Genomic DNA, 14,510 nt, shown 5'->3' with positions numbered 1-14,510 from the left:
CTTGCTGCTTACACTCTTTGCCTAGAATGTTGCTCTTTGTTGTGGGTATGCCCGGTGCTGTTCGTGGCATGCCCCCCTGCACCCTTCATTGGTGGTGGTAATGGTAAAGTGAGCGATATGCTGGGCATTGATGTTAGATTGTAGTCGAGTTGCTTGATCTGTTCAAAATCTATCCCATTTAGCATGATAGTAGTGCCACATGACATGATGGAGGGTATCCTCAATGTGGATTTTGTCTCCACAAGGACTGTGCGGTGATTACTCTGACCAACATTGTCATGGACTGCATCTGCAGTGGGTGAAGATGAGGTCAGGTACGTTTTTCCACCTTGTTGGTTTCCTCACCACCCACTGCAGATCCAGGCTAACAGGTGATGTCTGGGTATGATTTCATGAGTATGTTGCTTGACTAGTCTGTGGTTTTGACAATAATCAACAATGGTTTCATGGTCATTATTAGACTTTTATTTCCTGATTTTATTGAATTCAAATTCCACCATGGCAGATGGGTCCTGGGTCCCTGGAGCATTCCCTGGGTAGTCTAGTGACAATACCACTACATCACTGCCTCCCCCTTCAATATAGGCTGAGTAATCTTCATCTGAAATTATCTTCAGCATTTTCTTAATGCTCACATTTTATGTAGCGATTTTAAACTTCGAGAAAAACAAGTTTACATTCCTTACATGACGCACGAACAATCAGTAAACTGGTAAATTGAAGCACTCGCCAATGTTGGCAATGCTTTTACTAGAAGTACTCAAAGCCATATTTGTAAAGAGTAACAGAAACTTAGAGCAGATCCCTGCAGAAAACTACAAACTATTCCCTAAACAGACAGAATTATTTCCATACAAATGCATCCCACTTCCATTGCCAAACCAGTCTTTAATCCAAACAAAATGTAAAATATTGCAGAGGCAGGTCAGGCAGCATCTGCTGAGAAAGGAAAAAAGGATTGGTTTACATTTCAGGTCTTGTGACCATTAATCAGAATGCAACCTTCTGAGTCCTGCAGCATATTCTGTTTTAATTTTAGTATTCAATATTGCTTGCAACACAGAAGCAGGGCCTGGAAGAGGGGGGTGCACACCATGCCTTTGGGAACAGGGGCAGGCTCAGGATGCACTGCCCTTTCTCTCAAGTGGCTGACTCAGACCTCAATGTACTCACAAAAAGCACACAATGAACGCTCTGTTCCAGGACACATTTCAGGTACTCGAGTTTCGACTGTCCTGGAGTGAAAGCCCAAGTCCGTGCGGATATTTGTTTTGGCAGCCGTGGTGCATTCTGGGTGATGTCAGATTTGATTCGATTTATTATTGTCACATGTATTAGTATACAGTGAAAAGTGTTGTTTCTTGCGCACTATACAGACAAAGTATATTGTACATAGAGGAAAGGAAAGGAGTGCAAAATGTAAATCAACTTAATGCAAGGTAGGTCCATTCAAAAGTCTGATGGCAGCAGGGAAGAAGCTGTTTTTGAGTCGGTTGGTACGTGATCTCAGACTTTTGTATCTTTCCCGATGGAAGAAGGTGGAAGAGAGTATGTCTGGGGTACGTGGGGTCCTTGATTATGCTGGTTGCTTTTCCGAGGCAGTGGAATGTGTCAATGGATGGGAAGCTGGTTTGAGTGATGGACTGGGCTTCATTCACCACGCTTTGTAATTTCTTGCGGTCTTGGACAGAGCAGGAATCATATCAAGCTGTGATACATCCAGAAAGAGTGCTTTCTATGGTGCATCTGTAGAAGTTGGTGAGAGTTGTAGCAGACATGCCAAATTTCCTTAGTTTCCTGAGAAAGTAGAAGCGATGGTGGGCTTTCTTAACTATAGTGTCCGCATGGAGGGACAGGTTGTTGGTGATCTGGGCACCTAAAAACTTGAAGCTCTCGACTATTTCTACCATTGATGTAGACAGGGGCATGCACTCCACTACGCTTCCTGAAGTCAATGACTATCTCCTTCGTTTTGTTGACATTGAGGGAGGGATTATTGTCTTTGCACCAGCTCACCAGATTTTCTATCTCTTTCCTGTACTGTGTCTCATCATTGTTTGAGATCCGACCCACAATGGTGGTGTCATCAGCAAACTGAAAATCGAGTTGGAGGGAAATTTGACCATACAGTCAAACGTGTATAACGAGTATAGTGGGGGCTGAGAACACAGCCTTGCGTAGCACCAGTGTCGAGGATGACCATGGAGGAGGTGTTATTGCCTATCCTTACTGACTGCGGTCTGTGGGTTAGGAAGTCTCGGATCCAGTTGCAGAGGGAGGAGCCAAGCCCCAGGCCACAAAGTTTGGAGATGAGCTTCTTAGTAATAATGGTGTTAAAGGCTGAGCTGTAGTCTATGCATAGGAGTCTTACATAGGTGTCTTTGTTATCTAGGTGTTCCAGGGTTGAGTGTAGGGCCAAGGAGATGGCATCTGCTGTGGATTTGTTGTGTTGATAGGTGAACTGTAGTGGATCCAGACAATCTGAGAGGCAAGAATTGATATTTGCCATTATCTCTTGCTTGCCCACCAAAACCCTACGGAAGTCGAAATGGGGAGGCCAGGAGGAGTGAGGCAAGGGCAGCTGAAGTTTTAGGCAGGGATGAGAGGAAGCACGCCTTGCCACCTTTCCAACCATCCCAAACACCTTCTCAGTGATATTAATCTCCAAATTTCCTGGAATAGTAAGGGTCAGAGATTTGGAAGTTGCAGTTCAAAGTAGAAAAATGTGAAGTGATTTTGGAAGTAAGAATAGTGAAAGGAAACACACAGCTCAAAAATGGAACCGAGGAATCTTATTGAGCAGTTATACAAGTTCTCAAAAAGATAGTACAAGCCAGGGCCTTATAAATAAATGAGGTTAGAAGTATAGAATACAACAGAAATGAGATAATATTGGAATTTTACAGTATCATAATTGGATTGTACTAGAATTATTATATAGTTTTGAACACTTCAAATAGAGAGGATATAAAGTAATAGAAGGCAGAGTTAAGAGAAATTTGGGCTTTTCACTAAAGCTGCAAAGAGTGAATGAGTGAGTGTGTGTGAAATTGGGTGTGCAGAAGAGAAGGGATTAACAGAGGAATGCCAGGCCAGCCAGGCTGAAAAGGAGGTGCCCTGTACCATTATCCATAAAACCCTACCTAAAAAAAAGGCTGAACACATTTCGCTTTGCAGACTATTATGCAGTTACAGGCTCATTTTCCAAAAGCTGGGACATCAGACTCAAGAGCATTCTTAACCTATGTGAATACTGGAATATGGGCAATGATGTATCTGCTCTCACAATAACATTGTCATGCTTTCAGTGTCAATGCATGAAAAAGGGTGTTCAAAAGGCAGCGTGTCCTGATTTACTGCAAGGTGTCACCAATCATAACTAGAGGCCATGGCTTAACTGCCAGGCAATAACTCTAGGAACTGTCATTACACAGTTCAGGTCATCAACGAGCCTGTTGTAGCAACATCAACCACTGCAAAGATGCCTAAGCTGCCCTGTAGCATAGGGCCAAAATACCTAATGACAGGAACAGCCAGTTGCAGCATGAAACTTGGTTGTGCCGCCTTGCAGCTTTGTTGTTTTACGGGGATGCTGCCATGAAATAGTATCAAGAAAAACCTGTCTCATAAACCAACTCACGTACAGCAATGAGCAGACAGGACAATAGTCTGCTCTGCCGATTGCCCATAGCAACAAGTCCAACCCTTCAGTGTCAGCCGTGGTTCAGTTGATAGTGCTCTTTCCTTTGAATCTTAAGACTCTGGATTCAAATCCCACTTCAGGCCTCAAGTACAGAAGCCAGTGGGGGGAGATTTGCACTGTTGGAGATAACATTGGATGAGACATTAAAAGGAGAACTCATCTGTCTGTGTGGGTGGATGTAAAAGGATTCTATGGAATATTTTAAAGAACAAGAGATTCACCATTATTGTTGCCCTGGTTAATATTTATCCCTCAATCAACATCACAAAATAATCAGAGCTCAAATAATTGAGCTCTGATGAAGGGTCATCCAGACTCGAAACGTTGGCTCTATTCTCCGACAGAGAGATCCGCAGTGCATCCGAAGAGGAAAGAGTCGAATTGGACTCCTCCGGAAGGCCGCTGCCCTCGACTTGACATGTATGCCCAAGCCGTCAGGAGGTGCGTCAACACCAAATTCATCAGCCGCACTCACAAGACAGCCCCGAACATCACCCAAGCACAACGTAACGCCATCCACGCTCTCAAGACCAACCGCAACATTGTCATCAAACCAGCAGACAAAGGAGGGGCCATCGTCATACTGAACAGAACGGATTACTGCAAAGAAGTGTACCGACAACTCAACAACGAGGAACACTACAGACAGTTACCTGCAGATCCGACCAAAGAACACACCCGTCAACTCAACACTCTGATCAAGACCTTTGATCCGGACCTTCAGAACACCCTCCGTGCTCTCATCCCACGTACTCCCCGCGTTGGAGATCTCTACTGCCTCCCGAAGATACACAAGGCAAACACACCCGGCCGTCCCATCGTATCGGGCAATGGGACCCTGTGCGAGAACCTCTCCGGCTATGTCGAGGGCATCCTGAAACCCATTGTACAAAGAACCCCCAGCTTTTGTCGCGACACGACGGACTTCCTACAGAAACTCGGCACACATGGAGCAGTTGAACCAGGAGCGCTCCTCGTCACAATGGATGTCTCAGCACTCTACACCAGCATCCCCCATGACGATGGCATTGCTGCAACGGCCTCAGTGCTCAGCGCCAACAACTGCCAGTTTCCAGATGCAATTTTACATCTCATCCGCTTCATCCTGGACCACAATATCTTCACCTTCAACAACCAGTTCTTCATCCAGACACACGGAACAGCCATGGGGACCAAATTTGCACCTCAATATGCCAACATCTTCATGCACAGGTTCGAACAAGACTTCTTCACCGCACGGGACCTTCAACCGGTGCTATACACTAGATACATCGATGACATTTTCTTCCTTCGGACTCATGGTGAACAATCACTGAAACAACTCTATGATGACATCAACAAGTTCCATCCCACCATCAGGCTCACCATAGACTACTCTCCGGAATCGGTTGCATTCTTGGACACGCGCATCTCCATTAAGGACGGTCACCTCAGCACCTCACTGTACCGCAAGCCCACGGATAACCTCACGATGCTCCACTTCTCCAGCTTCCACCCTAAACACGTTAAAGAAGCCATCCCCTACGGACAAGCCCTCCGTATACACAGGATCTGCTCGGATGAGGAGGATCGCAACAGACACCTCCAGACGCTGAAAGATGCCCTCATAAGAACAGGATATGGCGCTAGACTCATTGATCAACAGTTCCAACGCGCCACAGCGAAAAACCGCACCGACCTCCTCAGAAGACAAACACGGGACACAGTGGACAGAGTACCCTTCGTTGTCCAGTACTTCCCCGGAGCGGAGAAGCTACGGCATCTCCTCCGGAGCCTTCAACATGTCATTGATGAAGACGAACATCTCGCCAAGGCCATCCCCACACCCCCACTTCTTGCCTTCAAACAACCGCACAACCTCAAACAGACCATTGTCCGCAGCAAACTACCCAGCCTTCAGGAGAACAGTGACCAAGACACCACACAACCCTGCCACAGCAACCTCTGCAAGACGTGCCGGATCATCGACACAGATGCCATCATCTCACGTGAGAACACCATCCACCAGGTACACGGTACATACTCTTGCAACTCGGCCAACGTTGTCTACCTGATACGCTGCAAGAAAGGATGTCCCGAGGCATGGTACATTGGGGAAACTATGCAGACGCTGCGACAACGGATGAATGAACACCGCTCGACAATCACCAGGCAAGACTGTTCTCTTCCTGTTGGGGAGCACTTCAGCGGTCACGGGCATTCGGCCTCTGATATTCGGGTAAGCGTTCTCCAAGGCGGCCTTCGCGACACACGACAGCGCAGAGTCGCGGAGCAGAAACTGATAGCCAGGTTCCGCACACACAAGGACGGCCTCAACCGGGATATTGGGTTTATGTCACACTATTTCACATAAATATTTCTGCTTTTTTCCTCCTGAGTCTTTATCATGCGATCCTAGAATCAGAATTTATGTCACACTATTTGTAACTCCCACAGTTGCGTGGACCTGCAGAGTTTCACTGGCTGTCTTGTCTGGAGACAATACACATCTTTTTAGCCTGTCTTGATGCTCTCTCCACTCCCATTGTTTTGTTTCTTAAAGACTGGATTAGTTGTAAGTATTCGCATTCCAACCATTATTCATGTAAATTGAGTCTGTGTCTTATAAGTTCTGTTTGTGAACAGAATTCCCACTCACCTGAAGAAGGGGCTCAGAGCCTCGAAAGCTTGTGTGGCTTTTGCTACCAAATAAACCTGTTGGACTTTAACCTGGTGTTGTTAAACTTCTTACTCTATTCTCTCTGACAGACCTGCTACGTTTTTTCAGCATTTTCTGTCCTTGAAATGTCTCATCCAAAAAAATGGCACTTCCGGCAGTGCCAAATTCCCTTAGTACTGCATTAAAATGCTGGTCCTAGATTGTATGTCCATGTCTCTGAATTGGCACTTGAACACACAACAATCTGATAAATAGGCAAGTGTTGCCATTAAGCCACATATGACTACTGGGTTAAAATACCTTAAGAAGTCTCACAACACCAGGTTAAAGTCCAACAGACTGTTGGACTTTAACCTGGTGTTGTGAGACTTCTTACTGTGCTTACCCCAGTCCAACGCCGGCATCTCCACATCATGTTTAAAATACCTTCTGAGTCATTCAGCAATTGTATCCCCCATTCTTACATTCCATTTTGTTACAGGCAATGCTTTTACATTTCATTTGCATGCAACTTTCTGATCCTACCATTGGTGCATTCCTTAGGTTCATCCAAACACCTGGTCGGTGTTAATGAGGTGATTGTGGGAAACTGGGTGCAATTAGCATATTACCATTTGCAACGATGCAAAACCAGTTTCTCATCATTTGGGTGCAAACTTCACCTACTTTGGAAAATATAGTTAGTAAGTTCTAAACACCTTTGTACATTACTGCACATTGGAAAAAGACCTGACACTAATCATTTCTACTGTGTTTGCTATTCATCACATGTACACACACCAAAACGACATAGCCTCTTCAACATTAAATTCTGATTTTTATCTTGATCAATTCAGGATGTTTTTACCATTGTTGCAAAGGAATTGTTTACACATTTCCAAGGCAGCCTTAGCTTTCAATGTTTATGCTGTTTTGACTCATGAATCTTGTGATGTTTTAATTTCTGGGCTTTCGCAATGTGTCTGCAGGGTTGCGAAGGACAAATGCTTTTTATTACCTCTTATCAGTGCCCAGTCAACATGCACCATTTTTGGGATCCCAGAGACAACAGACCCGACCATCATGAAATTTGAGCATACTCAACCCATTTTTTCATGTGTGTGGGCCTATTGCAAAGCAAAACTGTTAAATGTCAACACAAACTTGCAATCGTTTCAGTTCTCAGCAGGATAACTGAACAAGTCGCATGTCCACTGATGAGTTAAGAACATAAGAACATAAGAACTAGGAGCAGGGGTAGGCCATCTGGCCCCTCGAGCCTGCTCCGCCATTCAATAAGATCATGGCTGATCTTTTCGTGGACTCAGCTCCACTTACCCACCCGCTCACCATAACCCTTAATTCCTTTACGGTTCAAAGATTTATCTATCCTTGCCTAAAAATCATTCAATGAGGTAGCCTCAACTGCTTCACTGGACAGGGAATTCTACAGATTCACAACCCTTTGTGTGAAGAAGTTCCTCCTCAACTCAGTCCTAAATCTGCTCCCCCTTATTTTGAGGCCATGACTCCTAGTTCTAGTTTCACCCGCCAGTGGAAAAAACTTCCCTGCTTCTGTCTTCCTTTCATAATCTTACATGTTTCTATAAGATCTCCCCTCATTCTTCTGAATTCCAATGAGTATAGCCCCAGTCTACTCAATTTCTCCTAATAAGGCAATCCTCTCAACTCTGGAATCAACCTAGTGAATCTCCTCTGCACCCCCTCCAGTGCCGGTATATCCTTTCTCCAGTAAGGAGACCAAAACTGTACACAGTACTCCAGGTGTGGCCTCACCAGCACCTTATACAGCTGCAACAAAACCTCGCTATTTTTAAACTCCATCCCTCTAGCAATGAAGGACAAAATTCCATTTGCCTTCTTAATTACCTGCTGTACCTGCAAACGAACTTTTTGTGATTCATGCACAAGGTCCCTCTGCACAGCTGCATGCTGCAATTTTTTTACCAGTTAAATAATAGTCCATTATGCTGTTATTCCTACCAAAATGGATGACTTCACATTTACCAACATTGTATTCCATCTACCAGACTCTTGCCCACTCACTTAGAATGGAGGTTCCTTGTTTGGAGTCATTGGGGAACAAAGAAGGTGGGCTTTATTCTAGTTTTATCCATGTGACGTTTGACACTGGATATAAAATGTGGGAAAACTATTTTGCATCTCATCGAAATAGTTTTGGAGCATCAAAATTTACAACAAAATATGTTGAAGTGCTGGATTCGAAAGACTGGTGCCTAAGGACTTCTAACAACAATAGTTTATTAAGTACTCTGAGCAGCTATTACACGCTTCCACTCTGTCCTCACTCCAGCGAGAACTCCTGCACTACAAACATATGACCCTTTAAGTAGCTGCATCATCACGTGGCCAACTGGTATACGTCTTCCCCATTTAATTTGGGACAACCAGTGGTACTGAGACATAACAGTGTCTATGAACGTTAACTGAGTGCAAACCTTTTATAATATATACAAACAGGTTAACAACACATAACTATTTACACAGGGTGAAACACAGATTAAAATTAAGTTGTTGCAGCTGGTGCATAGCCCATCACGTCCCACCGCCTCCCACCATCCCTCCCCACGATTTTATTGTTAAAAAAAAAGGTAAGGCCAGTTGTAGACTAATTCATTACATAGTCCTGGAACTTTGTGTTTGGTTTGGTCATACACCCTGAGTGTGTGATTATGCCAGTTGGCCGTGCGGGAGATGCTCGAGGTTGGTGTCATCAATGTGGATGACTGTATTACTTATCATGTTTGGCAGGTAGTCAAGTTCAAACCACCCAGAATACAAATCAACTAAATGTTGTTTACCATTCCATTCGATATGTCAGTTGCTCTGAATGACCTTGGGAGGCCCTGGACCTCATGGAGGTACAACTGTTCCTTGGTTTGTTGCAGCTTGAGTACATTGCATGGAGCACATCTGGATACTTCCCTCTCCAAGTCAGCATAAATGGGGGGCCAGTAGAGGAGGTTCCAATGCCCTCTATCTGGTTGCTTCCAACTCTGGGTTTCTCTGGTGAAGTTACTGGCTAGCCCCAGCCCTTCATTGTGATGTTGTGAAGTTGTCTACATGTGATGTCTGCCTGTAGGCCATCTTTGAGTTCCTGGATTGAATGAGAGGAAAGCACCTCTATGGTCATGATGTCTATGTCTTCTTTATGGTCTGTCTGGTCTGCAGGTAGGAAAAAAGATTCCGGAAAGGGCATTAGCCAAGTATGGTTCTTTACCACACTTGTAGACAATTCTGAGGTTGTAGAGTTGTAGCTTCAGTATTATGCACTCCAGTTGTGCAGGCACATTGTGAAGAGATTAGTTATGAGTAGCTGAAGATCTGTTTCAACAGTTGCAGGACAAGCATATAAAGAAGTCATAACATTTCTGACAGGCAAAGACAAAGCAAGGAGCTACTTTTCGATCTGAGCATAACGAATCTCAGTGTGAGTGAGAGCTCTTGAAGCAAAAGCTATTGGTCTGCCATTCTGTATACAAACTGCACCAAGTCCATGCTGGGAAACAGCTGCTGATATGGGTACAGGTGCTCCAACATCAAAATATTGCAGCACTGTTGGGCCTAGGTGCTGTTGAAGACAGCTGTGTGGTGCTCCTGCCAACACCATTCAATATCTTGGTGGACGAGCTGGCAAAGAGGTCCAGTGACCTCATTGTAGCAAGGAATGAACTTGGAAAGATAATTCATCATTCCAAGGAAACACTAAGGTGTGCTTGTCCACAGGGATGGCCATGTGTCCTATAACCGTCATCTTGTCTGGATCTGGCTTAATGCCATTGGCTGTCATCCACATAGGGAACCTGGTTTACCCTGAATTTGCATTTAGCAGTGTTAAGCTTCAGCTGTATGGTTCTAATCCTGTCGAGGCTGAGCCGAACACGTGCATCATATTCTTGCACAGTACGACACCAGACCAGGATGCCATCAACAATGATTTCACAGGGTTGGCCCACAAACAGTTGCTCCATGCACCCTCGTAATAAGTTCTGCACTGTAGGGATTCTATGAACTCCTATAGGGCATGCGAAAAAAACAGAAGTTTTGAAGATTCTTCCTTGAGCGGGATTTGCCAGGATGCTACATCACATCCAGGATGCTAAAAATCTTAGCACTGGGCATGACAGCTATCACCATCTTCTTGGGTGATGAAGTTTGAGCAGCGCATCGTTTAATTGAACTGGGTCAATGCATATCCTGACCTACCATCTTTCTTTATTGTGCCCACCATTGCTGAAATCCATTCTGTGGCCTCATCTATGGGGGTTATGACACTCAGTGTCATCATAAGAACATAAGAACTAGGAGCAGGAGTAGGCCATCTGGCCCCTCAAGCCTGCTCTGCCATTCAATAAGATCATGGCTGATCTCTTTGTGGACTCAGCTCCACTCAACGTAACCCTTAATTCCTTTACTGTTCAAAAATTTATCTATCCTTGCCTTAAAAACATTCAATGAGGTAGCCTCAACTGTTTCACTGGGCAGGGAATTCCACAGATTCACAACCCTTTGGGTGAAGAAGTTCCTCCTCAACTCAGTCCTAAATCTGCTCCCCCTTATTTTGAGGCCATGCCCCCTAGTTCTATTTTACCCGCCAGTGGAAAAAACTTCCCTGCTTCTATCTTATCTATTTCTTTCCTAATCTTATATGTTTCTATAAGATCTCCCCTCATTCTTCTGAATTCCAATGAGTATAGCCCCAGTCTACTCAGTCTCTCCTCATAAGCCAACCCTCTCAACTCTGGAATCAACCCAGTGAATCTCCTCTGTACCCCATCCAGTGCCAGTATATCCTTTCTCAAGTAAGGAGATCAAAACTGTACACAGTACTCCAGGTGCGGTCTCAGCAGCACCTTATACAGCTGCTACATAACCTTCCTGTTTTTAAACTCCAACCCTCTAGCAATGAAGGACAAAATTCCATTTGCCTTCTTAATTACCTGCTGCACTTGCAAACCAACTTTGTGATTCACGCACAAGGTCCCTCTGCACAGCAGCATGCTGCAATTTTTTACCATTTAAATAATAGTCCATTTTGCTGTTATTCCTAGCAAAATGGATGACCTCACATTTACCAACATTGTACTCCATTTGCCAGACCCTTGCCCACTCACTTAGACTATCTATATCCCTTTGCAGACTTTCAGCGTCCTCTGCACATTTTGCTCTCCCACTCATCTTAGAGTCATCTGCGATTTTTGACACACTACACTTGGACCACAACTCCAAATCATCTATATAAATCATAAACAATTGCAGTCCCAACACTGGTCTCTGAGGCACACCATTAGTTACTGATCACCAACCAGAAAAACACCCATTTACCCCCACTCTTTGCTTTGTTTGTTAACCAATCCTCTATCCATGCTAATACATTACTCATAACACCATGCACCTTTATCTTATGCAGCAGCTTTTGGTGTGGCACCTTGTCAAATGTCTTTTGGAAATCCAGATACACCACATCCACAGATATCCCCTTGGCCACTGCGCACATAATGTTCTCAAAGAATTCCACCAAATTAGTCAAACATGACCTGCCCTTCATGAACCTATGCTGCGTCTTCTCAATGGGACAATTGATATCCAGATGTCTCGCTATTTCTTCCTTGATGATAACATTTTCGCGACTACAGAAGTTAAGCAAACCGGCCTATAGTTACCCACCTTTCGTTGATTTTCTTTTTTAAGCGGTGGCATCACATTTGCTGTTTTCCAATCTGCGGGAACCACCCCAGAGTCCAGTGAATTTTGGTAAATTACCACTAGTGCATTTGCTATTTCCCCAGCCATCTCTTTTAGTATCAGGGCCAGGAGACTTGTCTACCTTTAGCCCCATTAACTTGCCCAACACTATCTCTTTAATGATGACGATCATTTCTAGGTCCTCACCTGCCATGGCCTTCTTGTCATCAATTTTTGTTATTTGTGTCTTCCACTGTGAAGACCGACACAATGCCTCAGCCATCTCCTCATTTTCCATTACTAAATCCCGCTTCTCATCCTCTAAAGGACCAATGTTTACTTTAGCCACTCTTTTTCATTTTATATATTTGTAGGAACATTTGCTATCTGTTTTTATATTCTGAGCTAATTTATTCTCATAATCCATCTTACTTTTCTTTATAGCTTTTTTCGTGGCTTTCTGTTAACCTTTAAAGATTTCCCAATCCTCTAGTTTCCCATTAATCTTTGTCACTTTGCATGCATTTTCTTTCAATTTGATTCCCTCCTTTATTTCCTTAGATATCCAAGGCTGATTATCCCTTTTCCTACAGTCCTTTCTTATCATTGGTATATACTTTTGCTGAGCACTGTGAAAAATCGCTTTGAAAGTCCTAATGCAGCTCATTAACTACTTTCTGCTTCATGGTTATTGGTACTCATCTCAGAGCACAAATATTGGTGGTACCGAGTCATCTAATCTCATGTGGTATATTACAAATAGCTTACATCGCAGTTGAAGAGATATCGGTACCTTATCATTTCTAGGGCCTGGTGTTGCAGAGCATGTACCTCTGGACCAAGTTGAATGAGCCCCAATGTGATGCTGTCCCAAAGATCTAGTTGTGGCCTTACTGTCGACTATGTGAATCTTGAAGCTTCCCCTCGTTCAATGGAGAGTGGTCATACCTTCTGTGCTGATGGTTTGTCTGCTGTAGGCCACGAGGTACACCCGGGTGTTAGGGTCCGGCGCTACATATGGGCTTAGTTCCCATAGTATTCAATTGTACAATATTTTTTTATTTATTTATACTTTTCCAATTCAATCAAATCAAATCAAATCCAATTCAGAGTCTCAACAAGTTGAGACATTTCAGATCCAGGCTGACAAGACAGGGCGAGCGACCAAACCACCCTGTCCTGGGCCTGATCTACATGAGCCAAGCTGATTGGAGAAGGGGGAGGTTCCTCCTCCAAGACTTGAGCACATTTGCATCTTAGCCAAAAGGCCGAGATGCCGCTTTAAAAAATTGCTTCATATGAAACATATGAAGCTTCAGTGTAACCTAATGACATCGACCAAGTGCGGCCGACCATGGGCTGCCGACCATACTACACTTGATCTTAGCCAAAAGGCCGAATTGTACAATATGTTATATTTTGTCCCAGTGACAATCTTTACCTTCAGTTTTGCATTGCTGCAAATAATGTTCAGGCTGGTGATGATCTCACCCTTTTCTCTGAGGGTGTCGACACCCATGATAGAGTGCTGTTGGAGGCTTGGTGAATTGGTTGCTCAGGCTGAGCTGCAATTTATTTACTTTGCTCGTGGCTCCTAACCTTTGAGGAATATCTGGCTGTAACGTGTCTGGTGGCAGAGGAAGGCTGCTTTGGTTTAACATTTTGCAAAATGGTTCCACTTACCATATTTATTGCAGCATTTACCAAATGCCAAACATGCTGTTCTGAGGGTGATGTCCACCGTATTTCAGACAGGACACACCCTATATACCCTATACTCTGAAACCCTCCATTTTCACCCCCTTAACTCCTTTCTGCTTTTTTTCAGACTGCTCGCTTAACATGCAGATATTGATGGCTGTTTGCAATGTTAAATCTTCCTCTCGAAGTAGCTACTTGCAGAAAAGATCGCTGTGGACCTCACAGACTATGCAATTCTTGACTAACTCATTAGTAAGGGTTTTTTGGTTAGAATTTTTAAGGTTGCCATATATGACTGTATTGCTTCATCAAAATGTTCTCAATCATTTTTAAGAGTATCTCAGGATCCTCTTTTTCCCTCCTTCATTTGAAAGACAAAAGATTCAAACTTCTCGATGGCCTGCGAGATTAAGTAAATTGTATGCTTGTAACCTTTTTTGATTTGTCCAATAACCTAGCCACTCATTTTCAAACTTGACCCTGATGTCCACAATGTTTTCATCAAACATGATGGGTTGATGCGGTGAAGTTCTTGTGCCATTGTGTGTACCAACTCCTGACACCATGTGCTGAGTTCCAATAACTGATGACCAAAGACTTACAAGAACAATGGAGTAGAGTACTTTATGAAGTACTCTGAGCAGCTTACATGTCTCTGCTTCCTTTAAGTAGCTGCGTCATCAAGTGACCACCCGGTCTACAAAATATAAAGTTAGAAATTAAGTATTTAAAAGTCACTGC

The 14,510-nt window shown here is 43.9% G+C and overlaps 1 protein-coding gene and 1 long non-coding RNA gene across 2 annotated transcripts in view; one reads left to right on the top strand and one right to left on the bottom strand.

Annotated features, from left to right (window-relative positions):
- Positions 1-14,510, bottom strand: part of sugct (succinyl-CoA:glutarate-CoA transferase) — a 481,778-nt gene that overhangs the window by 236,496 nt on the left and 230,772 nt on the right. The gene's annotated exons all lie outside the window — the stretch shown is intronic.
- LOC144495874 (uncharacterized) overlaps positions 1,397-14,510 on the top strand; it is a 39,354-nt gene continuing 26,240 nt past the window's right edge. Inside the window, exon 1 of the long non-coding RNA XR_013498349.1 lies at positions 1,397-1,439. This is a non-coding gene — a long non-coding RNA (uncharacterized LOC144495874). The remainder of the gene's footprint in view (positions 1,440-14,510) is intronic.

Source organism: Mustelus asterias, chromosome 7 (assembly GCF_964213995.1).
Source record: "Mustelus asterias chromosome 7, sMusAst1.hap1.1, whole genome shotgun sequence".
Classification (NCBI taxonomy): Eukaryota; Metazoa; Chordata; class Chondrichthyes; order Carcharhiniformes; family Triakidae; genus Mustelus; species Mustelus asterias.
Note: the sequence above shows the minus strand (reverse complement) of the source record. Positions and strands in the feature narration are given on the sequence as shown.